This window comes from Lygodium microphyllum, chromosome 26 (assembly GCF_053477565.2).
Source record: "Lygodium microphyllum isolate KBCC chromosome 26, Lygodium_microphyllum_v1.1.10, whole genome shotgun sequence".
Lineage (NCBI taxonomy): Eukaryota > Viridiplantae > Streptophyta > Polypodiopsida > Schizaeales > Lygodiaceae > Lygodium > Lygodium microphyllum.
In genome coordinates this window covers 127,694,004-127,720,814 of record NC_141160.1, presented here as the reverse complement: position 1 = coordinate 127,720,814, position 26,811 = coordinate 127,694,004, and positions in this window count along the sequence as shown.

Here is a 26,811-nt window from a genome sequence, read left to right as displayed (position 1 = left end):
TCTCTTTCTTCTAACAATTTGTTCTTCTTCTTTTGAGCTTTAGATTTCTCCCTTCTTCAGCCTGCAAGATTCTTCTCTCTCTCTCTCTCTCTCTCTCTCTCTCTCTCTCTCTCTCTCTCTCTCTCTCTCTCTCTCTCTCTCTCTCTCTCTCTCTCTCTCTCTCTCTCTCTCTTGCTGATTGTCTTGTGTCAAACACTTCTCTTCTCTTCTTTTTTTCCTTTCTTTTTGAAAACTCCTCACGTTTTTGCTTTTTTCCCTATTTTTCCAAGTTGCCCCTTGCTTCCCCTTAGTTGTTAGATGGCAAACATGTCCCTTGCCACGTAAAATTCCACTCGGGGACTCAAAATCGAAAGTGAGAATACATTTTCTTCTCTTCCAGGGTGAGGCATGTGTCTCAAAACTGAAATATCACAATCATGTGTCGAACATGTATGGTGACACTTGGGATTTCCATTTATCAACACGACTCCCGCTATGAGTAAGTGTTAGAAAGACAAAAAATATATATTTGCATGTGGTACCCCACTTGACTTCATGCAGCATCATGTCCCCGATCACTCATTTTCACTCACCATGATTAGCCACCCCCTGGTTTGGAACACAAATTGTGAAAAAACCTTTATTAAAAGCTTCAAAAACATCTGACAAAGACAAACACCTTTTTTTGAAAATCTGCTTCATAGAGCATAGCATAGAACAACTCACAACTTTCTCACCATACCTCAAATGGCCAAGATTTAAAAAGGAAAGTTGTAGCTCTCTTTCCAATCTATAATTATTCAAAACATTTCAGAGTCAAATTCCTTGATGAGCTGCCCTAAAATAGCTATGCATAGTCTACAATCCTAAATTCCTACATGCAATCTACTTCAGACATCGACCATTCAGAAACTCTCACACTCTTGCTCCGATCAACACCAAACTTGACAGACACCTTTAGTAAGTGTCAAAGCGCTCTTTTAATATGCTATCCATCATTTACCACCATCTGATCAACACCAAATTTCAGACAACTAAATCTGCCCCAAATAGCAAACTGGAAGTAACCTACTTTATGTATAGTATGTATATTACTTACATCCCCTTGAGTTACAGGATTCTACATATATATTTCTTTAGATGGAACCCATTGATTCTATTGTTGTGAACAGTCCCATCTAAATCTTGTAGCAAGTAAGTGCCATTTTCAAACTTTTGCTTGATGAGGAAAGGTCCTTCCCATCTAACTCGAGACTTGGTTTGAAAGTGGAGTCCAAGCTCCTGTCATATCTTATAACCAGCATTCCCTCTGCAAGATTCTTCTTCCTCAGCTGTGTATTAAAGCATTCCTTTCTCTTCACAATCTATTTTTCATAACAATTCATTGCTTGTTGCCTATCCAACTGTAGGGTATGCAAGTTCAGTCCTCTATCAATTCCTAATTCTGTTTGGTCTAACTGATGCTTTCTTACAAACTCCATCGTAGGGAACATGACATTCATAGGTAATAACGCATCTTGACCATATACTAATTGAAAAGGGGTGAATCGTGTACTTGTCTTCTGTATTGTTCTACAAGCCCACAAAGCTTGATGTAGATAATTGTCCCAATCTTTAGGATGATCTTCCACCATGTTAAAGAGAATCTTTTGTAGCATTCCATTGAATGCTTCCACCAATCCATTGCATTGAGGGTAATAAGGAGTAGCAAATATGTGTTTCAAGTCTAGTTTCCATGTTAATTCTCTCGATAGCTTATTTCTAAAGCCAGGACCTTGATCTATCACTATTTCTAGTGGTATTCCGAATCTGCAACATATACCCTCCATAAGGAACTGAGTTAAATCCTCTTTCTTGCAATTCCTTGTAGCCTTAGCTTCAGGTCATTTGGTCATATAATCAATTGTAGTAATGATATAAGACTTTCATATTTTTGTACCACGAAAAGGTCCAATAAAATCCAAACCCCACTTTTCAAACAGCCCATAGGCAACAATGGCTTTAGCAAGTTCTAGAATTAGTGCCCTTTTTGCATATGACTGGCAAGCATGACAACTTTTACACCAATGAGCAACATCAATACTCAGATTAGGCCAAGTAAGTCCTACTACCAGAATTTTCATTTTGGTAAGCTCAAAACCAAAATGACCACCATATGCTTCCTCATGACAAGAAAAGGAAGCAGGAATCTTAGAACTACCCAGCACCCTTCTTAGTACATTATCAATACCCTTCATGTACAACTGATCATTTATGAGCACATATGCCCTGGCCTTTCTGACAATGGCATACCTCTTGTATTTATTAGCCAATGACTTTAACTCCCCAGTTTTTAGAAACTCTTCAATCAGGTGAAGGCTCTCCTTGCCCTCATATTTAGATTATCCACCCTCATTGCAGTTACATATTGGGAAAGAGCATTTTCAGCCAATTCATGAGCTCTACATTTGTTCTCCCTACCAATATGCCAAATTTCAAATTTTTGCAGTTGCCTCATGAGGCCTTTTATCTTAAACAGCCAATCCTTCAAAATATCTTTATTGGCTTTCCAAACATTTTGAGCCTATCTAACCATCAACATAGCATCTCCTTTTGCAACTATCTTCTTGTATCCCAGCTAAATACACTATTTTAGGCTAGCATGTAAACTCCCATATTCAGCTTCATTGTTACTTTGTATCTCTTTACTTTCTTGACTTCCAGAAAAGACTTCTTGATTTTTAGCATTCATAATGACAAAACCCAATCCTTCCTTTTTCAACAATCTTCTGTAACTGGCATCAAAAAACAAGTTAGCATCTTTATCCTTCATCTCCTCATGAATTTGCGAATGCGGAATCAGTTTCGTCTTATAATGGTTGTACTTTCAACAGGTTCTTTATAACTCAAGATATTAGTCAAGCTAGCCCTTATAGTATGATCCTTCAAACATGTAAATTCAAATTCTTGCAAAGCCAATAGCCACTTAGTAACTCTTGGAGCATTTTCAGCAAATCACAAAACCTGTGGAAGCAACTGGGAACCAGTAAGTACTACAAATGGTTTTTGAATCAAGTATGATTTCCATCTTTTAACTACATATACCAACCCCCATACCAACAATTCTTCTTCCATCCAAGCTTTTTCAGTCACTCCAATGGATTTGCTTATATAAAACAAAAGCCTCATATAAGACATCCCCTTTTCCTTCTGCATTAAAATGGCTCCTACTGCATTTCTCCCAACACTGATACTAATGAAGAAAGGTTCATCCCAGTTTGGAGGCATAAGAACTAGCAAAGTGCTTAACTTTTCTTTAATCTGCAAGAATGCATCCTCTTCAACTTGTGTCCAAACTAAAGGCTCCCTTTGAGTTTCTGTAAAGGATATACATATTCAGCCAACATATGGAATGACCTTAATAGATACCTCAACTTTTGAACAAAGCTCATCAGTTCTTTTACAGTTTTTGGAGAATCCATAAGAAGTAAAGCCTCAACTTTACTAGACTCAAGCAAAATACCATTAGTAGACACTTCACGACCCAATAGTATCACTCTAGTTCTTGCTATTTTACATTCATCAAGGTTTAGCTAACTGTCATCCTCATCAATTCTGTAGAAAACTTCATCGAGTTTTTGAGAGTGTAATGCCCTTGAGTTGTACACACAAAAGTTATCCATAAACACCCACAAAGATTATTTCCCAATGAAAGGGGCAAATACCCAACTAACCCATCTTGAAAAGCTGGCATATGCATTCATCAGACCAAAAGGCATCACTCTATAGCAAAAGCATCCCCATGGGGTAATGAACATTGTTTTCATTTGATCTTCTTCTGCTATTTTAATTTGGAAATATCCAGAGTATCCATCACGTACACTGTAAAATTCATGACTAGCCACTTGATCCAAGATCTCATCCTGAAACGGAAGAAGATAGTAGTCCCTCTTAGTAGATGCATTAAGAGGCTTGATATCAACACATACTTTCCACTTTCCATTCTTCTTTGGTCTGATTACAACAGGAGACACCCACTCTGCATCATCAACATGATAGATAAATTCAGCATCAAGCAACTTCTGAATTTCAACTTTGAGTGCATTTTCGTGAATTGTACCAATTCTTCTAAGTTTTTGAGCCACTAGATTACACCCTTCTTTCAATTTGATATGGTGCATAATGCTATTTGTACCCCTCACTTGGTGATATTCCATAACAAATAATTTTGGGTATTTTTGAAAAATGGCTGAATATTCATCTCTTTCATCATTAGTTAAGTCATTTCCCAACATATTCATAAGCTTAGGCAATCCAACATTCATTTCAAGTTACAGATCACAAGTTTCTTGCATGAAGTTTGTACTTCCTGCAACAATATTTACAACTTTTTTCTCTCTTTTTAAACCATGGATTGACAACCTAAAGAGGTCAACATCCCTAGAGAGTAGGCTAGCTTCCCATTCTCTATCTTCCTCATCAAGGCTGGAATTTCTTGAATCGCTACTTTCATCACCTCCAATATCACTTTCATGTCCATTTTGAATGACAGACCGTGTTTTCATGTCAAAGATCACCCTCTTATGAGTTGAATTCTCTAAATAAAGTTCCAATTGACCTCTACTAGTCTTGTCTAGATCTCATACCAATCAACCCCACTGTTGTCCCAAAATGAGAGGATATACCCCAAGTTTTGCAAGCATAACATGGAAATCCAAACATGCTCTTTGACCTCCAATATTGATTTCCAAGTTCTCGATGACTCCCAGCATTTCACTTTTGAGCTATTTTCCATTTTAACCTTAAGCAATGACTTCCTTGTCATTTTAAGATGTATTTGCAACATTGCTTCTTCAGTGATTACACAAACTCTCGCACCTGTAAAATATTACACGGCGCAGCGAACAGAATCTGAGAAAGAGATAGAGAGTACACAACAGATAAGAGGAGAATCAGTAAAATTCTTTAACTCCAAACAACTGATACAAAGATGGCTCTGTCCACCCGTGCGCTTCCACTGTGTGAAGCTTAGATGGCGATCTAGACAGAAGATAGGTGAAGAGCTTAAGGCTAGCTGGAACAACAACTCTGACTGGGTGAAAGATCAGTGTAAGATGGCTGCGAAGGGGTTTAGCTTTTATAGCCCGCGAAGGTCGTTAGGTCGGCCTGCTGACCGACCTACCATATGAGCCTCCACTAGTCGGCCAGGGAATATTCCAGGGAATATTCCCTTTACCATCGGGCCGGGGGCGCTGCCCCCGGACCCCCGCCAGGGGGGCCGCTGGCCCCCCTGGGACCCCCCAGCCAGGGGCCGCTTCCGCGGCCCCCGGACCCCACAATAGGGGCCCCTTTTAACTCCCTTACCACGCAACTCAATGCAATGTGCCTCGAGTTGCTACCAGCTTAACCACTCCGTCTAACCCAAAGATTAGACCCACAACAGTCACCTTTTTGCCATCCGGTCACATAGACCTCATCTGATATACAAGTCAGGACTCAACCAATGTCCGGGCTCACATTTGGCTTCTCCTCATAATGGGGGCCTTACAACTTTGAGCACCATGGATCATTGGTAGCACCTAATGAGGGTGGGGCATTGATCATATCTAACACCCCCCCTCAATGTCCACCCATAGGTGAACTATCTCCTCGGCCCAATGCCGAGTCTCTGAAGATGAACTTGAAGCAGATCCTTCGTAAGTGCTTTGGTGAAGATATCTGCTCCATTCTCCTCTGTTGGACAGTAGACCAATTCCACTATCCCATCCTCCATCAAATCACGCACATAGTGATACTGGATCTCTATATGTTTGGTGCGTGCATGAAACACTGGATTTTTGGCAATGGCGATGCAACTCTGATTGTCACATCTCAGCACAGTTGGTTCTTCATCCTGCACTCCCATATGCCATAGAATCCTTCTCAACCATACGGCCTCACATGCAGCAAAACAAGCTGCCTTGTACTCTGCTTCGGTAGAAGACAATGCCACTGTTGGTTGCTTCTTACTAATCCAAGAGAAAATTCCTGAACCCAAAGAGAAACAATAACCAGAAACTGACTTCCTGGAATCAATGTCTCCTGCCCAATCTGAGTCACAGTTCCCCACAAGAGAAGTTCCGAAACTGTATGTGATACCATAGTCAAGAGTTTTCTTCAAGTATCTGAGCACCCGCATCCCAGCCTTCCAATGACTCTCATGAGGTTTGTTTGAGAACCTGCTCAAAACACCAACAGCAAAACTGATATCTGGTCTGGTGTTACACAAGTAGATTAGACTGCCGACCAACCTCCTATACCTCCCAATGTCTGCTAGTGCTGATGTATCCTCAACGGATAACTTTACATTCACCTCCATAGGTGTAGCTATCTCCTTGCACTCGGTCATGCCAAATGCCTTCAAGATCTCCCATGCATACTTCTTCTGAGAGATGAAGATCTTTCCTGGCTCTTGCCAGACTTCAATCCCCAAACAATAGTGCAGCAAGCCCAAGTCTGTCATTTCAAACTCAAAACTCAAAGCCTTTCGAGTTTGGTTGATCATATCTTCATAGTCACCTGTAATAAGAAGGTCGTCCACATATAGGACAATCACTACAGACTTTTTACCATCCCTGTAAACATACAAGTTAGCATCTGAGGCACATCTTTTGAAGTTTAGGTTTAAAAAGAACCTATCTATCCGCTGGTACCATGCTCTGGGGGCTTGTTTCAGCCCATACAATGCCTTCTTCAGTTTACACACTTTGTTCTCAGAATGGGGGGCCTCAAACCCTGGTGGCTGAGCCACGTACACCTCCTCCTTGAGGTCACCATTTAAGAACGCTGACTTAACATCCATTTGGTACACTGGCCACTTCTTGTGGGCAGCCACTGCAAGTACCGTGCGAATAGTGGTCATTCTGGCAGTTGGGGCAAATGACTCTTGAAAATCAAACCCTTCAACTTGTGAAAATCCTTGGGCAACCAGTCTAGCTTTGTACTTTTCTAAGGTACCATCAGCCTTGTACTTTACCTTCCAGATCCACTTGGTGCCAATAATCTTCCGCTTTGCTGGCCGATCCACTAGCTCCCAAGTGTCATTCTTCATTATGCTGTCATACTCCGCCTGCATAGCAGCCTTCCATGATGGATCTGCAAGTGCTTCTTCTAAGTCAGTTGGCTCCTTTACTTCTCTCATAATCTCAACCATCAAGGCCATGTTGACTATGTGAGCAGAAGCCCTCCTTTGCTCCTCTATTCTCTGAGACCTCCTTGGTCCGTCTGCCTTCTCCTCAACAGATGCAGGCATAGGATTATTGTGGTCATAGAGCTGCTTCACCCAACGCGGCAATGGCTTTTCCGGTGGGGTGATGTCAGGTTGGTGAACTTTTTCCTCATCATCTGAAGATGATGCTTCCTCCTCCTTAAGGATAGGGATAGCTCTCGGGACAGGTTCATAGTGGACTACTTCTTCGCTTGATGATAAAGTGGAAGACCTTGCCTTCTCCTCCTCCACTGTATGCGGCTCCTCCTTGAACACCACATCACGGCTCGCGATGATCTTCTTTGCCTCTTGGTCATATAACTTGTAAGCCTTCTGCTCATCACTATAACCCAAGAAGATACATTTTCTGCTTTTTGGTTGTAACTTGTTTCTCTTCTCATCTGGAACATGTGCATAACATTCACATCCAAAAATTCTGAAATGTGAAACAGATGGTTTCTTACCAGTGTAAGCCTCATGAGGTGTTTTTCCCTTGAGAGCCTTTGTGTAGCTCCGATTTAGAATGTAGACTGCAGTATTAACAGCTTCAGCCCAAAAATGGTTAGGCAATCCCTTGCCCTTTAGCATGCATCTTGCCATCTCCACAATGGTACGATTCCTGCGTTCCACAACACCATTCTGCTGAGGTGTGTGAGGCGTCGTCAATTGACGCTTGATCCCTTTGCTCTTGCAAAAGCCTTCAAACTCCTTTGAGTTGAACTCACCACCACCATCTGTTCTAAATTTCTTCACACTTTTCCCTGTTTCATTCTCAACAAGTATTAGCCATTCTTTAAACTTACCAAAAGCTTGAGCCTTATCACGAAGGAAGTACACCCACATCTTCCTACTGTAGTCATCGACAATCAACATAAAATAAGAAGATCCCCCCAAGGCCTGTGTAGGCATCTTACCACACAAGTCAGCATGCACCAACTCTAGAGGAGCATGTGCTCTATTCTTGCTTTCTTGTGGAAATGCCTTTCTCTGTTGCTTGCCCATCATACAAGCTTCACATGGTTCCTTCAATTCAGTTATTGTAGGTAGGTGAGCAACCATACCTTGCTTTTGCATCTCCTTCAATACTGCAAATCCGATGTGTCCAAACCTTTCATGCCAAAGCTTACTTGTGCCCACTCCAGCGGTGGCTGTAAGAGCACTTAGCTCATACAGGTTGTTCCTTCTTTCTCCTTTGCCAACAATTGTGCCAGCACTATCAATAATTTCTGCACCTGTCTTCTTGAACCTCACTTCATGACCAAGATCAGTTATGGCAGCAACTGATAAGAGATTTCTCCTGATTTCGGGAACATACAACACATTTGAAAGCTTTTTGACTTCACCATTTGCAGCAACAAAAGAAATAGTACCTGTGCCCGCAGCAGGGCATTTAGCATCATTTCCAACCGTCACAGTGATGGATTCTTGTAGAGGCTGCATAGAACTGTATAGACCTTTCTTGTTGGTCATGTGACGGGAGGCCCCACTATCCAACACCCAAGAGTCAGTGGTAGATTCTTCTTGCGCTGAGGAGCACACTTCCTCAATGGTCGCCATGAATAATTCCAACTCTGCTTCAGCCGTATTGGCTGTCTCTTTCCCTTTAGTTTTAAGGGTACCATTCTTTTCATCTGCCTTCTTGACACGACAATCTGCAATTGCATGTCCTTTCTTCTTACAGTAGAAGCACTCTCCTTGAAACTTCTTCTTGCCGCCCTTTTTCTTTTTGTCACCATCATTTTTGGTGGAGGAAACACCTTTACCTTTTGCATTGGCAGAGAATGCAGCATCTCCATTGTTGCTTCCTTCTCGGGCTTTCAGCCTCAACTCCTCCTCCATTAATAATGCACAAAACTCCTCAAAAGTCAAAGCTTGAGGTCTCACCTGAGTATTAAGGGCAGTTACTAGTCCATCAAACTTTTGTGGACAAATCCGAAGACACCTCCGAGCTAGCTCTTCGCTAGTCTTTTGTATCCCAGCGCCAGCCATCTGGTCGCGCAGATTCTTAATCCGAGTGATGAATGCTTCAACCGTCTCTCCTTCAGCAAACTTCTCCGCTGCTAGTTGATTCTCCAAGTTTTGAATCCTTGTTTGGTTTCGTGTTTCATACTGACTCCTTAGTACATTCCAAGCCTCTGACGCTTTGGTTGTATGCTGAATCAGAGTCAAAACACTGTCAGAACAGCTTGTAACTAAGGCACACAATGCATCTGCATTCCTTCGTTTCCAAGCTCGTAGAAGATCTGCATTCGGAGGAATCATCACACTAGGATTTGATGGGTCGGGGGTAGGCTGTGGTTCTGCGTCAGTCCCCAGCACAGTCTCCAGAAGCTCATAAGAATCAAGGATAGTAGTAATTTTGAACTTCCACAAGGTGTAGTTTGTACCATCTAACTTGCCTTCGCTGAAGGTTGGTGGACGAATCCTCAGTGTTTGAATAGCCGGTACAGCAGCACCACCTCCTGCACCGCTTCCTGATGCGCCAGAACTGCTTCCCGGAGTCGACATCGTTTCTCTTTGCTGTTGAAGCCTTTGCCTCTTGCACTCTCTCCGATCTCTAGAGCCCCCTGGGCTCTGATACCATGTAAAATATTACACGGCGCAGCGAACAGAATCTGAGAAAGAGATAGAGAGTACACAACAGATAAGAGGAGAATCAGTAAAATTCTTTAACTCCAAACAACTGATACAAAGATGGCTCTGTCCACCCGTGCGCTTCCACTGTGTGAAGCTTAGATGGCGATCTAGACAGAAGATAGGTGAAGAGCTTAAGGCTAGCTGGAACAACAACTCTGACTGGGTGAAAGATCAGTGTAAGATGGCTGCGAAGGGGTTTAGCTTTTATAGCCCGCGAAGGTCGTTAGGTCGGCCTGCTGACCGACCTACCATATGAGCCTCCACTAGTCGGCCAGGGAATATTCCAGGGAATATTCCCTTTACCATCGGGCCGGGGGCGCTGCCCCCGGACCCCCGCCAGGGGGGCCGCTGGCCCCCCTGGGACCCCCCAGCCAGGGGCCGCTTCCGCGGCCCCCGGACCCCACAATAGGGGCCCCTTTTAACTCCCTTACCACGCAACTCAATGCAATGTGCCTCGAGTTGCTACCAACTTAACCACTCCGTCTAACCCAAAGATTAGACCCACAACAGTCACCTTTTTGCCATCCGGTCACATAGACCTCATCTGATATACAAGTCAGGACTCAACCAATGTCCGGGCTCACATTTGGCTTCTCCTCATAATGGGGGCCTTACAACTTTGAGCACCATGGATCATTGGTAGCACCTAATGAGGGTGGGGCATTGATCATATCTAACAGCACCACCATCAACATAAACTTGATCAATTTTCCTTCCATGTATCCATGCGTCCATGACAGGTATAATGTCTTTCACATCTGATAGGTATACCACTCCAACATGCCTAGTTTGGGTTTTTCCTTTCCTGATGCTAACCAAACCATGCCATTGCCTCCTCAAAGATGAGTTCATCTGCAGTAGCTAACCATATGTAACATCATCATTTTTACCTTTTAAATCCTCAAGCAGGTTGTAAGGAACTTGATTGACTCCCAAAGCAAAGTCTCACATTTGAATCTTCCTTCATTGTCTAGCTTTCCTGCTAGTTTCTAGATCATATGCAACCTGTTTTCCCTTTTTAATCCTTACTACCCTTTGAGTTTCAGTTTCAACATCCCTCTCTCTGGCTCTCTTATTAGCTAGAACATCTAAATTTTTCCCATCATCAGACATGCTGCTTTCGATCAAATTCATACCCTATGTGCCTTCATTTGGTCTTCTTTCCAACTGTTGCCTAGCTGGTTCAAGTGGCCTTTGTTTCTATTGAGGTCTGACATCTTGCCTAGCATTCCTTTGTGGCATGGGATACATCTCCCCTCCTGTTCTCCTTGGATAAGGGCAATCAAGAGCAATATGACCTCTCTCCTTGCAATTAGAGCATTCAAAGTTTTCCCATCTATTTCTTGGAGGTCCTCTAAATTTAGGTTGCATTTGAGCCTGCCTTGCCTGCAATAAACTCATATTCAAATTCAAATTTTCCAATTATTCATGTAGTTTACTAATCACATCATCATCAAGTTTCCTATGGCCCTGTTGAGTTCCATTCTCCACTCTTTCAAATGCCTCATCAAGATTCATAGCATGTTGTCATGTGTTTCCTGCAGCAGTGTCAACCTGATTAGGCCATAAAAATGCATGCACAGCAATACCTCTTAATTGATCTAACCTCAATTGTATTTTCCTTTGCTTTTCTTTGGCTATTTTGATTGCATCTTCATATGTATCAGGGTCTTTGATCAGAATCTTTTCTCTAATTTCATGTTTGAGCAATGAAACAAACTTGTCCTTTTTCAAGAACATCATGGGAGGTTGCTCCATACTCTGTGCAATTTCTATCCATTTTGCTTCAAATCTCGCAACAAATTTAGACACTTCTTCATTTTCTCCCTAAAACATCCTTTTCAAATATTTCCATAAACTCTCAGGAGTTTAATTAGTTGCAAACCTTGTAAGGAACTCATTTTTAACTTCATTCCAATTTTCCCTTGTCTCTTCATTCAATAAGTTCCACCATAATCTTGCAGATCCTTCAAGCAACATGCTAATCATTCGAAGCTTATCTGCATTAGTGTTCCTTTGATCTTGGTAGGCCATCCACTCCAATCTCTTGATAAACTAATTAACATCCTCATTTTCAGTACCAAAGAAGGGTCATATCCAAAAGTCGCCATGCTTGAGTTTGTGTACAGGTTGGTTTCCAAACCTTACACTTCCCAACTAATAAGATCAGCAAAAAGAGATCTTCAATACAGGAGATCCTTAGCAGGGGCACCAATCTATGGTAGGTGAATTGGGTAGTCGGCCTCTAACAACCCCCAAGACAACACCACAGGATAAAGACCAAGGATCTCACCTCAACAAAACCCACGAGATGGCACCACTAAACACATGGTAAAAAATTCTTAATCACTCACTCCTCACTAAGACTTCAACTCAACAACTTGAGCAATTTAAACCTTCAAGTTCAGAATTACCATTTTTAGAGAGAATCGGATGCTGAAACAACCATGGTAGAGACTCTAACAACATGATCTTTCAACTTCACACAACTCCTATTTTTAGGGATGGCAACCCCATGCAACAAACTGCCCCATAAAGCATGATTGCTTCAAGCAATACAAAATCAGTTGTAGACCCTCTCTGTTCTTCTTTCCTCAAAGCACACATAAATACAAACCAAATACATAGATACTCAAAGCTTTATACAGCCAACTTTCATGCCAACTTAGCTGCTATAAGCATTTCACTGCTATGGACATTCCATTACTGCATCAAAACAGAGTTTACACTAATATAGCAATGGATAATCATGATGAGTTTTATGAGAAACCAAGTTGGTAACATAGATGCTACTGAATTCACATGTTTCCTCATAGAGCACAAAAATTGCCTTATGGAGCATTACACAAAACAATTCATAATGTTCTAATTAGACCTCAAATCACCAAGCTTTAAAAGGGAAAGTTGTAGCTCTCTTTCCAATCTATAATTCTTTTGAGCATCTCAGAGTCAAATGCCTTGATTTGCTGCCCCAAAATAGCTCTGCATAGTTTGTAGTCCTAAATTCTTGCATGCTCTATACATCAAACACAACTTCTCTATTCCAAAAGCACAATCTTGTATTGATGAAGAGTTGCAGGAGCTTTGAACTTTACAAACTCTGATCCATTATTTTTTTGGCTGCAAATCCTTTCAGATTTCTAGTAACTTGAGTCCATGAATTCAACACCTAACCATAATACATATTCCCAGCTACATACCTAGTTTTAGATGTAGCAACCATTCACTTCCATTCTTCTCTGTTGACGGGAAGCCTCACTCAACTACTAACATGCATCACTCTCAACATGATGAAGAACAGCCCTCTGATGTCTTTCACTCATATCCATACATCAAAACCGATCTACAAACTCTTTGTCCCACACAGTAGAAGAAGAAAACAAGACAAAAAGAAGACTCTTATTAGCATCATCTGAAACTAAGAACTCGCATCAACCCACTGACTTTAGCAGCCCCGCCATCCTGCTCCACAGCTTCAATAACTTCAACTTTACGATCTCTTTCTTCTAACAATTTGTTCTTGTTCTTTTGAGCTTCAAATTTCTCCCTTCTTCAGCCTCTGCAAGATTCTTCTTCTTCTTCTTCTTCTTCTTCTTCTTCTTCTTCTCTCTCTCTCTCTCTCTCTCTCTCTCTCTCTCTCTCTCTCTCTCTCTCTCTCTCTCATGTTAATTGTTTTGTGTCAAACACTTCTCTTCTCTTCTTTTTTTCCCTTTTTTTTAAAAACTCCTCACGTTTTTGCTTTTTTCCCTATTTTTCCAAGTTTCCCCTTGCTTCCCCTTAGTTGTTAGATGGCAAACATGCCCCCTGCCACATAAAATTCCACTTGAGGACTCAAAATCGGAAGCAAGAATACATTTTTTTCTCTTCTTGAGTGAGGTGCATGTCTCAAAACTAAGCATGAAGAGAAAATCACTCCTATAGAAAGCACACATTGCATTTGAGCGTGGCCCAAAGCATAGTCATCGGCCACTCTCTCTTTCTTGGCCAAACTCTATATGCGGCTCACTCCAATTGCTACCTTAATTGTATTAATGTCTCACATGTTACAAAGAGGTTCGCAAAATCTCAAGTGTATTTCCCCAACGATAAGAAGACTAGCACTACCCCTAGGGAGAGATCACATATGAAAGGTTTTCAATTGTAGGTATTGAATACTCCAGCAAAAGTATTGTCAGCTCTTCATCAACACTCAACTCTGAATTCTTATCATTTATCATCTTGCAAGCCCACCAAAGAATCATTGCCTGCTGAATCCCCAGAACATCAATACCTATGCCAACCCATGACTACAACTTCCAACAAAAACCAGCCCTATCACCAACTTCAACAACCCTATCACCAGCCAATCATGCCAACAAAGTGCCACCAACCACCACCAGAACTCCTCCAAGGCAAATCACATCACTCCCTTCCACCCACATCTTCGGTGCATGCCAAAGTCTGCTACCTACGACGATGAGTGCCAAGGGACTGGCACTCGTCTAGGAGAGGGATAATGTTGACCCTCAGATGAACAAGGTGGAAATTCTAGAAAATCTGAAGCAGAAGACAATACCAAGGCAAAAGTGAAACAGAAGACGAAGGTGCACCAAGAAAATATGAAAACACAAGAAGTGTAAAAAAGTCCTAAATCAAGGAGAAAGGTGCACAAGAAAAAGCGCAAGTCAATACTTTTGTAAAAGAGTGCAAGGTGCACCATGATTTATTTTAAGAGTACGTGAAAATTGTAATCGTAGATGGGCGGTAGGAAGGAAGCTAGAAAGATAGAAGGACAATGGGAAAAATGGCCTAGTAGGCCACAACCAGCCATGTAAAAAAGGGGATAAGGGGATGACTACCCAAAAAGGATTTAGGGCTTTGTATATAAAGTTGAAAAGTGAATGAGAACCTCATCCATGTGTGTGGCCAAAACTAGCTCTCTTCTTCTTCTTCTTCTTCTTCTTCTTCTTCTTCTTCTTCTTCTTCTTCTTGAGCTTGTGCTTGAGAGAGGGAGTGTGAGAGTGTGAGGGAGTGAGTGTGTGAGGGTGAGGGACCGTGGTGAAGAAGCTCTCCATCTTCTCCTCTCTTCTTCTCTTCTCTTCTCTTCTCTTCTCTTCTCTTCTCTTTGCTTCTCTTCTCTTGCTCGTGGCAATGGAGCTTGGAGCGTAGAGCTTGAGGATCGAGCTTTCTTGAAGCTTGCACTTGGATCTTGGAGCTACCGAAGTGCTCAAAAGAGAAGGCAACTCAATCAAGCATGGAGGTAAGCTCACTATACTTGTAGAGAGAGATAGCATATTGACTATGTCAAAGGTAGCCATCAATGCTCGCTTGAAATGCTTGAACAATAAGTGGTCCATGGGTCTTGGCAATTGAGCTTGAGCTCGCCTCTACAATCGGACTTCCCACATATGTCACAATTAACATTTGGACAATTCCTAGGGAAATATTGACCACCACACCACTTACAGTTGAATCTTGAGGGGCCACCCTATTCAAGGCATCGACTCCTGATCAAATTTTGCTACTTCTTAAGGAAGTTTACATCAATAGCTATTTTTCTAAATTGTTCGCTAATCATGTCCGTATAGTGCTTCATCATATTGTTAACTTTGCCAAGGACATTTGAGGCACTTGACTCATAGACCACAATCATCTACTTGTTGTTCTATTGGTCTAATCACTTGATTAGGGATTAGCTATTGATTCCCTAGAACAACAATAGGATTTATCATTGGTCTTCCAACAATCGGTGGAGCCATTTGACTCGCCATTGGCGTGGTCAAATTAGGAGGAGTTGGCAACATGAGCACATTTAGAATTATGCTTCCTCTCCCATTAGGAGGACTCATGGGCATCCCTTGACCTCCATTCACCAGCATTAAAGTGTTTCCAAACCCTAAATTGGATTCCAGTTTAACCTAGAGGCATAATCCACTTGTAATTGCAATTCTATCTCTTCTGCTCATGTAATATTGCAACTGCACTTGAATGTTAAAGTCTAACCCATTCAGAAAATATTGCAATTGAGTAGCAACTAGAATAGGAATATAGGTTTGCAACTTACAAAATACCTCCTTCAGCTTCTTGGCATACCTACAGACATTCTTGTGAGGTTCTTGATGTGTAACATTAAGGATACGTAGCCAATACTGACCGCCCCTTTCAGTGGCAAACTCTCTTCAAAAGGTTGCAAAGAAAAAGTTGAGCATGGTTATGGTTCCAGCCTCTAGGCTGTGATACCATACTATAGCTCATCCTTTCAAAGTCATGTTGAAGAACATCATCAAGTGTCCTTCGTCTTAAATCTGATAGTTAAACATTAACTTCTAGAATTTGTTGATGTGTAGTTCCACATCTTCTTCAGTTAACCCATTAAAAATGGGTAGACAAAATCCTAAAGCTGGCAAATCTATTGTTCCAGCAAGTATTGCAATGGGTTGAGCCACCATGGTAATAACTGGATTCACTACAGGAGTTCGCACAATCGAAACTATCGCTCCACTCAAAGTGGATGGACTGATTGAAAGGGGAAAGTACTAGAGCTTCCTCCCCCTAATGGACTATGCATTGAGCTAAGGTTACCAAGACCCCGCCCTTGTAAAGATATTGGATCACTCCTTTGCAGAGAATATCTTCTATTTATTTCAACCCACTGTCTAGCTTGTTTAGCTCTTTCTTGCTTTTGAAGCTTGACTTGATGGGGTCTTGTGAGTCTAGCTCACTCATTGCAGATGTCGAGACCGAAAACGAGCCTAACACTAGCGATAGGCACTATCGAGCCTCTCTATACTCAAGAGACCACACCCCCTAGGCCTCACGGCCAAAAGTGTCCAAGGGACACATTGCCCTAATTGCTAATGCAGATATTGCATTTGTAGTGGAACGTAGTCTGTAGAGGGAGTTCATGCTCCAACCGCCAAGACCCACGGACCGCTTATTCTTTCAAGCATTTCAAGCGAGCACTAATGGCTACCTCTCACATAGCCAAGGCATTATCCCTCTCTACGAGTGTAGTGAGCTTACCTTGATACTTGATTGAGTTTCTTCCTCTCTCAAGCACTCTGATAGATCCACGAATTATGATGCAACCTCAAGCATCCTCAAGCCTCTCCCTCCAATCTCCATCCTACATAGCCACGTGCGAGATGAGAGAAAAGAAGAGAAGAAGAAGGGAGGAGATGGTGAAGGGCTTCACCTCCAAGATCCCTCACCCTCACACACTCACTCATACTCCCTCCCTCAAGCACTCACACCGAATGCACCTAACTTGAAAACCCCTAGATGCAATGACTATGATCGACATGCAATTTGTAGTGTCTTGCGTGTTATCTCTTCCCATTTTCCTCTTTTTTAAAAAAAATAAATAGAGCCTTGACTTTAGTGGGGTAGTACAAGATAGAGGATTCATTCTTCAAGTTCTTGAGCATGGAATGAGGAGGTAGGGGGCTTTAATGATTTACTAAGAAAGTGCCTACTTAGCATGTACCCTTTTTGGCCTATTCTAACATGGAGAGGACTGGTGGACAAAAATGGATGACTGTAGCTGGTGAAATGGTTGTCATTCATGTCCTCAAGGAGGGCCATGCAAAATGACTAGCGTAAAGCAACACATAGCATTAGCCGAGTCATGGTGCATCCATATATTCTTACATTAATGTCAAAAAAGAGCGGCAAAAGATGGTACTTTGCTAGTGTGGGGGGTTGCCTGAGGAGAGTCCTAAGTAATCTAATATAATTACATGTTACAAAGGCGGGGTCTAGGCAAGAGGAGAATTCCATCAGGAAATGGGCCATGGATTCCCATAGATCTTGTTCTGAGAAGGCGAGTGCTTCCTTTGGTTTTGTGGTATTGATGTTGTAGACCTTCGAGAAGTCATATCGGCCATGGATGTCAAGGTCAAAATCTACTCCCACCCTTAGAGGATATGGTAGATAGTTCGTGTCATTTCGTTCAAAGGGTAGGGAACCACAAAATGACATCCACGCATCCACATTGTCATTCCAGACTCTTCTTCTCCACTTAGGTTGGGATTCATGGCCTTTCACTATGTGGGGCACCTTCTTGACATTGTTTTCCTAGTAATCTAGGGATTCTATCCCCCAAGCCATTGGATTTTTCTCTCTTTCAGCGAGCCATTGGTCACCAAACCTTCTTTCCATGGCAATTACTTCTGTTACCGCTTCAATGGATAGTACTTTGCTCAAGGCCGCTGGGTATCGGAAGGTGAAATCAACGGGTGGGAGGTTGTGGAACTGCAAGCGGTTGCGCTTTTTCCCTTTTGCGTGCTTGATCCAACATTCTAGCCCTCTTTTTTTTTGCTTCTACCCTCCTTTGTGTTGTGGCATCTTATTCTTGAGGGGGCTCTAACTGTGGTGAGGGGGGTGGTTGAATCCACTCCTTATCTCATTGTGCTCCTTCATGGGCTGACCCTGCTCCTGCCTCCTGTGGTTGTTCTACTTGGAGTTCCAATGTGTCAACCTCCTCTGGCGTCAAGCATGCTCTCAATAGATTCTCTCGCTGATCTTGCCCAATCGGGTTGAGACTTGTGTCTTAGACTTGGGAGCACAGCCCTTGTTTAATCACCTTATGGGCTATTTCCAGTTTTCTTTTAAGCACCTCAACTGCCTCCTTCTCCTCAGAGAGTGTGATGTCTAAGATCGTGCTAAGGAAGGCATGTTGTTGGGCTTCGAGACTAGCTTGAGTGGTGCCTACCCTGCTTTCTGCTAGTATTATGCTTCCTTCTGCAAGGTCCAAGTGGTTTGCTAGGTCCTCCACTTTCTTATTGCTCTTGGCCTTCCATTCCCTTGCCTTCTTTTTCATCTCTTCCAATCCCTCACTTTGCCTTTGTGCAGGGCCACTATCACCGGCTCCTGCCTTTTCTATTTTTGTACAAGTCCCTCTTTTTCTTCTATCAGGCATCCAATCTCCTTTTTTAGTCTTGCTTCTTCTTCCCTTTGTATGTTTTTTAACCAAGTTTGAAAAAATTCTATGAGGAGGGACTTATCACAGAGGAGCAATATAATCGTGCCATGAGGATTCCACAACCAGAAGAGGTATGTTTTATTTTTTACATGAAAAGTATAGGTAACTCTAATTTATTGTTTGTAATGGTACTTATATACCTTAATCCTTTGTGTAGACGAATCCTGATGTAGTTAAGGATAGCGAAGGGGGGACTAGTAGTAGCGGTGGCAGCAATGGCAGCAGCACAGGCAGCGGTGGTGGTAGCGATGATGATGCCTCTTTTGAGGAGATGTAGAGGAGCCCCATGCATGCATGCCTCCCCTTGGCTTGTAATTTTCATTTTTGATATGTATTACTTTCAGCTAGTGCTTGTGACCATGACCATGCTTGAGGTCACAAGCACTAGAACTCATCATGTAAAAACGTTTCATCTATATATATGAAATATCATGTTCTACATACATTGTTTTGTTTTTAGTACAAAAATCTTCAAAATAATCTTTCTTTGTTTTTCCTAAGCATACAATTTGATGTTGATGGGGGGAAAAAAACTAAAGAGCATATGGCTTGCAAAGCCACATGCTCTCTGGTTTTTTTTTCATACCTCTGTTTTGCGCGTCTATCAGTACGTCTAAATTGTAGGATAAATGCGTGTCTATTCTCGTCAAAAACTTACAAAGTAAATGCTTTTTTAGACATGTATAAACACACTTGTATAGACACACAATATTAATATATCCACTTTTTTATAAATATGATTATATATTTACATAGCGTGTCAATATGCGTGTCTATATGCGCATCTATATGGGCGTGTAACTCTAACTATAAGCGCGCTTTTAGACGCGAAATTGTAGATGCAGTAGTAGATGTGGTAATAAACGCGCCCGACATTTTTTATCACAGTTCAAATATTGCATCTACAAGCGTGTCTATGGAGCCTTTTTGTTGTAGTATACATGCAAGGCAAACAAGAAACAAGTCATGAACATATTAGCAAATGATAGACATTGGTACACAAGAAAGACAATAGCATACAAACAAGGGGATACACAATGCACATAATAACAATGACGAGGCAAGAGGTGGTTCTGTGTATTTTAATGCTAGTTCACATTTTGATGAATAATTTTGATTGTGACTTGCTCTATGAGCTGAGGGTTTGGGGGATTTGTTGACATAATATCTTGTCATCGGCTTTAAGAAGTGGAGGGAGGATCTTTTAAGAGGTGCAATGACTTTCCAAGCAATATTTGCTGAAGTGTATGATAGTTCTAATCATCCAGCTTGGCTCTAGGTATTTTTTCCTTATCACACTTTGACTCACATATGATCTCAAGTCTTCCAAAATCTTGAAAATGAAGCCACTTGATATAGATTCTACTTTGTGGAACAAGGAGATGGGGATGAAGCTTCAAGAGAATGAAGATTGCACACACACACACATGCACATATAGTTCTCTCAGTTCTCTCTCTCTCTCTCTCTCTCTCTCTCTCTCTCTCTCTCTCTCTCTCTCTCTCTCTCTCTCTCTCTCTCTCTCTCTGGGCATGGATAAGAGGAATGACTAGTTTTGATTTTCTTTTGAATAAGATATTTAAGTTTCTATCCATTCATATGTGTTATTTTGTATTGAAATACAATTTTCATATTTTTGTGTGTCCATACAGAATTGAGGGCATATGGTAATATTATGAAAGGTTCTTTTTGGAGTTAAATCTCTACCTTTATATATATGGCAAAGGGTCTACTATTTGACAAGTAATAACTAAAATGGAACCTCACAACTCATTAGGGGTCCCTAATACTACTAGGGATCTCATCGCTGGTCCAAGACTACCCTATCTCAATTGGGGATGATTGCCAATGGTTCTAATCATGTTGTAGTGGTTGTAGATCAATATAACTCAATTAAAGGCCCCTAGCATTGTAGGGATCATGCATCACATTATGGAGGTCCTAGAACAACAAACAAGTAGGAATCAAAACACTATTGAGATGCTCATTCATATATCTTACGAATTACAATGTCAATTATATTGATAAGTGCATTTACTTGTAGTTCATTGATGCACATGCAATCTCATCCTTTAGTTTTGGGGATTTGACTACAGGCCAAATGTAGATTACTAACCCCACCCTATCACCCTAGAAATCGTGAAAATCCAAAACTACTATACTAGGATCCAGCCTATCAAAAGATGCTAAGAGAGATCCCTATCAAGGAATAGAACCAAAAGCTACAGGCTAAGTATCATGAATTCTCTATCAATAGTGGACTTGTCTACTATAGAATGAGATTATGTATAACGGCAAGCCAGTCACTTAAGTAGAAAATAGTGTGGGAAGCTCATGATTCCCCTTTCTCAGGACATTTTAGCTATGCCAAGACTCTCAATGCAGTTAGAAAGAGCTACTATTGGGACACGCTTAAAGGTGACGTTCTCAAATGTAATATATCAAATATTCTTCATAGAAAATTTTTTTTCTCTCTCGGTGGTGGGTCGTGCTGGAGGGGAGTGAGGGATTTAGAAAGGACAACAAGCTCCTCGTTGGAGCTTGTGTATCCTCAAGCTCATGCAGGGCGACACGAGGAGAGGGAGGAATTCCTTTCCTCTCCCTATAAAAACCCCCTCCAACCAAGGGGGAGGAAAAGAAGGAGAGACAACGCTGTAGACTCGACGAGGAGGAGTCGAGGTGAGGAGGAAGAGGTAGATGAAGAGGAACTTTGCTGAGGGAGCCGCGGTCCATAGCCGTCGCAGCGCTGCCGGTCGTCGCATCGAGGCGTCGAAACCCCCCCTTGCCACGTGAAGCAGAGAAGCTTCTTAATAGAATCTTCTTAAGGGGGGGCTAATTAAGCCCCCTTTCACCCCCTTGTATTCCCTTTTAATATCCCCCCCCCCACCCCCGCCCCCCCCCCCCCCCCCCCCCCCCCCCCCCCCCCCCCGCCTCCCCCCCCCCCCCCCGCCCCCCCCCCCCCCCCCGCGGGGTTTCTAAATCCCCCTAAGCCCTCTTCATCCCCCTTATGTTCCCTTTGCCCATTGTGTTGCCCTTCGTCTTTCCCCCCCCTGGGTTTTAAAACCCCTAAGGCCTTTTCACCCCGTGTCCACACACCCCTCCCTCGTGTCCAAAAATCCCTTCAAGTTCCCCCTTCCTATACCTTGCACTCTCGTGTCCAAAGATCTCCCAAGGCCCCTTCATATGCCTTTGGATATACACGCACAACCCCCATGTTTTAAGGCCCTCATCCCATGGGTGTTGGAACCCCGGAATTTAAACCTTACTTCCCCCATATTTAACCCTTAAGCCCCTTTCCTTTGGGCTTGCTACTTTTTCCCCCGTGTGTAAAACCTATAGGGCCTTTTCCTTGGGCCTTGTAAGCCTTTCCCTCCCAAAAGAATTAAGGCCTTAAAGGTCTTATTACCCCCTCCTCGTGGTTAATCCCTTAACGATTCCTTGCCTCGAAAAAGAGAAGAAGAGTATTGAAGTGATGGAATTCCAAAAAGGAGTGTAAAGCTACTTCCACGTTCGAAGGACTACAACTGCGATGCCGCCTAAGAAAGTCTAAGGAGTAGCTGCGAGAGGGTCATCTCCCAGTATCCATGTGGATACCTCACCCCAAACCTAGGTTTTTCCTTCTTAATTTTATATCAATTTTAATTCAATCGTGCAAGATAATTTGTTAGGGATAAGATATATTTTGTTCTAGTTATTTACGACGAAGGAATTTAGTTTAATTAAACATGCAAAATAAATAAAGTATAAACATAGTTTTCCTTCAAAAAGCATTATGCATTGAAACGAATTATGAGCAAGATTATTTAACCACTAAAGTAGTATACTTCGGTTAAGTCTAGAAGGTATAAAACTGCATCTTGCACTATTAACCCCTATTCTTTTTACAACGAATCATCATGAAAGGTGCAAATCATGAAAGGTTTCTTACGATGCTTAAACTCTAGGAAGTTATCATTGCTAACTTCATAACTTAGCAAGGGAAAGATTGCTTATTTGGCATGAGTTTTGTTTGCAAGGAAAAAGGAAGATTAATTGAATTTTCTAAACCTCAAATCAATAAATTTTAGGATTGAAAAATCAATTGACACATAGGCACGGCAAGTACGAAGTCATATGGTCTTGTGATTGATTCACAAGAAGAAAGGCTAAATTCCCGCAACAAGGATGGCGGATCCTTACGCAAGTTATCTTGCAAGAGGATGTATACTTTGATATCCTTCTAAGTAAGGAAGGTTATAAACCGGAAACTGAAGTATCCAATGAACTTTAGGGTTTGACTAAATTGGGTTAATTAGGGTACACCCTAATCCAGAATATAAGGGATCTTGCCAAGTTGCAAGACACCCCGGATCGAGTGCTGGATACATTCGAAAGGAAAGATTCCTTCCTTAGCAGTTTGCCAAACAACAAAATCAATCAATGGAAATGTTTGTGCTTGCTAGAGAATTTTAGAGCACTGTTTGATTTGTTTGACCATTGGATTACAAAATAAATAAGTATCTATACTTCAGGTTGGAAGCAATGGTGCAGGGATCAAGGGATCGCAGAGGGATCCATTACCTGGGAGAAGCTGAAGAAAGCTGTGCAGGGAAGATACTTACCACCTGCATATCACACACAGAAAATGAACGAGTTATACGAGCTAAAACAGCTAGGGCTCACTCTTGACGCATACTACTCTAAATTAGTCTCTATGTTGAGATTCAGCGTCTATGATGTCGGTCTTTTCATTCCTGTCATTGGGGTTCTTGCACTAGAGGTGGGCATTGCAGTATGTGCCGTATCGACCAAGAACTCCACCCATCCATGAGGTTACTGGCGTCTACTGTGGTTGGAGTGCATGGTGTTGCTGCGATGGTTGGGGTACTTAGCAAGATGGTAAGCGGGGTCAGGTGGAGTTTGGCCTTGCCCTTTCCTTCTGGGATGGCTGGAGGTAAGTCTTCTGATGCTTGCCCACTAGTTCTCAGCCTGTTCTGCTTTGCAAGCTCATTGCTGCTAGTTCCTCATGCCTACACTACTGCTCAATGGACATGTGCACGGCTTGTGCCAAGTCCTCCCCTTCTTTTCTTCTCAACTCCTCCTATTCGGTGGCCTTTCTCCTCTCTTCCTTGGCTCTTTGAGACTAATCTTGGCTTTTTGCAGGTTCCGTTCCTCCTTTCTCTTCCTCCTTCTTTTTCTATGCCAACTTCTTTTTAGGCATCCTTGCCTTCCTCTTGCTAGAGTGAGCTTCTCTCTCCCCCTCTTCTTCACTAACTGTCCTCTCACTTGATTGTTATTTGTCTTGATGAGGAGGTGACCTATCAGGCATTTCATATGATCCCTCTTCTCCATCTTGCGCCTCTTTTATTGCCTCTTAGATAGGACAGTCAAGACTCCTCCATACCCTATGAATGTGGCCTTGGCTGAGGGCTTCTTTATGTCGGTTCCTTTCGATGCTGGGGTTTCTCCACCCATCGGTCTACTTCCAAGGGAAGGTGTTCTTGCTGATTGATCTATGGTTTTCCTAACATAGCCGTTCCAATCCACTTCATGCAATGAATGAGCCGCCACGCTCTCCAACACGGGCACGCTAATTCTATGCATGAGCAAATTGTATCTTTGGTTGGAGAAGAGGGAGTGGTCACCTTGGCTTGTAGCCTGACCTTTGCATTGGGAATGTCCTAGATGCTTATGCCATCATTTGTCAATACACTCTCCCTCCTCATCCCCAGCATGGCATAGACATCTATTTTTTTCCTCTTCTCCACCTTTGGTTCCAATCCCAATACCTTTTCCACTAAGGCCTTTCTGGAGCAGGACCTGCACCTGCTTGATTCCTTCTCTGCTTGCCAAGGATATTGTCCCACTCTCCTTATCAAGGCCATATGTCCTCAAGAATTCCATGCACTTAGTGTGGTCAGGCTCAAAACTTTTCGATGTATGTGGCAAGGTTGCACTGGTCCACGATCCTCCTGACAGCCTCCTCACTGGTCACTACCCCTTTGATGTTGTGGATGCTCCTAAATCTGAGCTAGTTGTATGCCGAGTTCTCAAGGGAGAGGCCGTAATTTTCTCTTTCCTCTTCCATGAAGGGGAGGCGATGGGCTTAGTCTTGCTATGACATCTTCAACTCCTATCACAAGCCATGGTTTGTCATTAGTGATTTTTTGAACAATCACTTGTTAGAAGAAAAAACTTCATGCTTGGCAAATTAAATTGTTTTTAGTACAAAATTAGACTTTTTCCTCCAAGAAGTCTATTGATTTCAAATTTTATTGTCAATTCCTCAATCACAAGTTGCTTCATCCTACCATTGAGGTCCCCCATGTGTGCTTTTCCTTTATTGTTCTCCTAATGTGTTTGGTTTGATTCACCTTACCTCCCCTCCCCCCTTTTGAATTGAGAAGAATCCTTCCTAGGATTAAAGGTTTAGAGGATGAAGGGCCTACAACACATAATCTTAGTGTTTTATTGTCCAATGAGATAGGCATAGAAATTGAGGTTATATTCTAAGGTAGCATAGATGCCCATGTCCAAAGGGCATATACCAATGTGCGTAATATAAGTGAGGACATCAAGCAAGAAGTTGCCACATTCCACACGGCTATAGTGATGTGTAGCTCTTCCTCAGTGAGGATGTGATCTAAATAAGGATGTCCCTTAATGTGTTTTTCTAGGGGTCGGTTATGAATGGTAATCAACACCCTATAGAAAGTTGGAGCTACATAGATGGGGTCATATTCCGATGACTTGATTGCACGTTGATGCTCAAAATTTGTCATGATTTGGCATCCTTCTAGTTCCCATTACAATCGAAGAGTGTACCATTGTCGCAAGAAGAAGGATTTGCTATCGGCAAGCTGTTGCAACTGTGTGATTTCTTGGTTTGTGGCCATGACTGTGGCTATGTGATACGACGTAATGAGTCATTGTGTGGTTGCCTGTTCTTTGGATATCTAAATTGCAATTAACTCCTCAACTGCTTTGAAAGCCTTTACAAATACAAATTCTGTCTCTTCCCAGGAGCAAGGGAGCGTGCATAGTTCTGTTGTTGTAGGCTCTTCCAAGAGACCTAGGTCTAGTCTATCATAGTTTTTAGCTAGTGTCATGAAGGTAGCATCCAAGCATTTTAGGCAAGCAACCAACTCGTCACCTGTATTTTCAACTAGGTCCACATCCAAGGTTAGAATCAAGCACTGCTTATAAGAGGGTTTAAAGCCAGCACAAGTGGTTGAGGTTTGACAGTAATAGAGAGTTCAGTAGCTATTGGTTGCTGTTTGGTTTTCTTCTGAGGGTGTAGCTCGGCCTCATGTTCAATGGGTTTGGGTGTAGTTGCGGTTGGCACACCACTAAATGTTTATGAGATTTGAAGGGCACCATTGGTGCTAGAGATGGGTGGTTTGTTAGCAGCAGGTGGTGGTTTTGGGCAATAGGTTGGTTTGGGCCCTACTCATTTAGGTTCTGGAGGTCCTACGAAGATAGTAGTCCTCTTTGTTAGAATATCAAGCTCATACTATTCTCCTGTTAGTATGTATGATCGACATTAGCCTTGTCCAGCTGTATCAGCAAGTGTGGGACATTAAATAATTCGGTGGTCTTAGACCCAGTGTGAATGGTCCTACGGACCTTAGTACTATTATATACACTTACTCTATGTGTGTGGTGAAGAGAGAATCAATGAATGAAGAAGATGAGAGCATGCTTGCTCCTCACTCCGTCTCTGCCTCTCTCAATCTCAACATGGTATCAGAGCACCCATGACTGGGCTTTGTGGAGTGCATATGGGAAGAAGAAGACCTGAAGATTAAACTATCAAGGTTGAAGAGAACAAAGGACTGACTGTCATTTTCCTCCATTGCTCTAACACAAGGTATGCATTTGTTCATGTGAGACTCTATGCTTCATGGCAGTAGTGAAGACTTGTCTGGGAGTCTTTGTCAGCATCCTTGAGCACATTTGAGTGCTCATCATCATCATTATCATCAACAGTAGTTGCTGGTCCAGGATCATAAAACAGTGTGACTGCGTCTG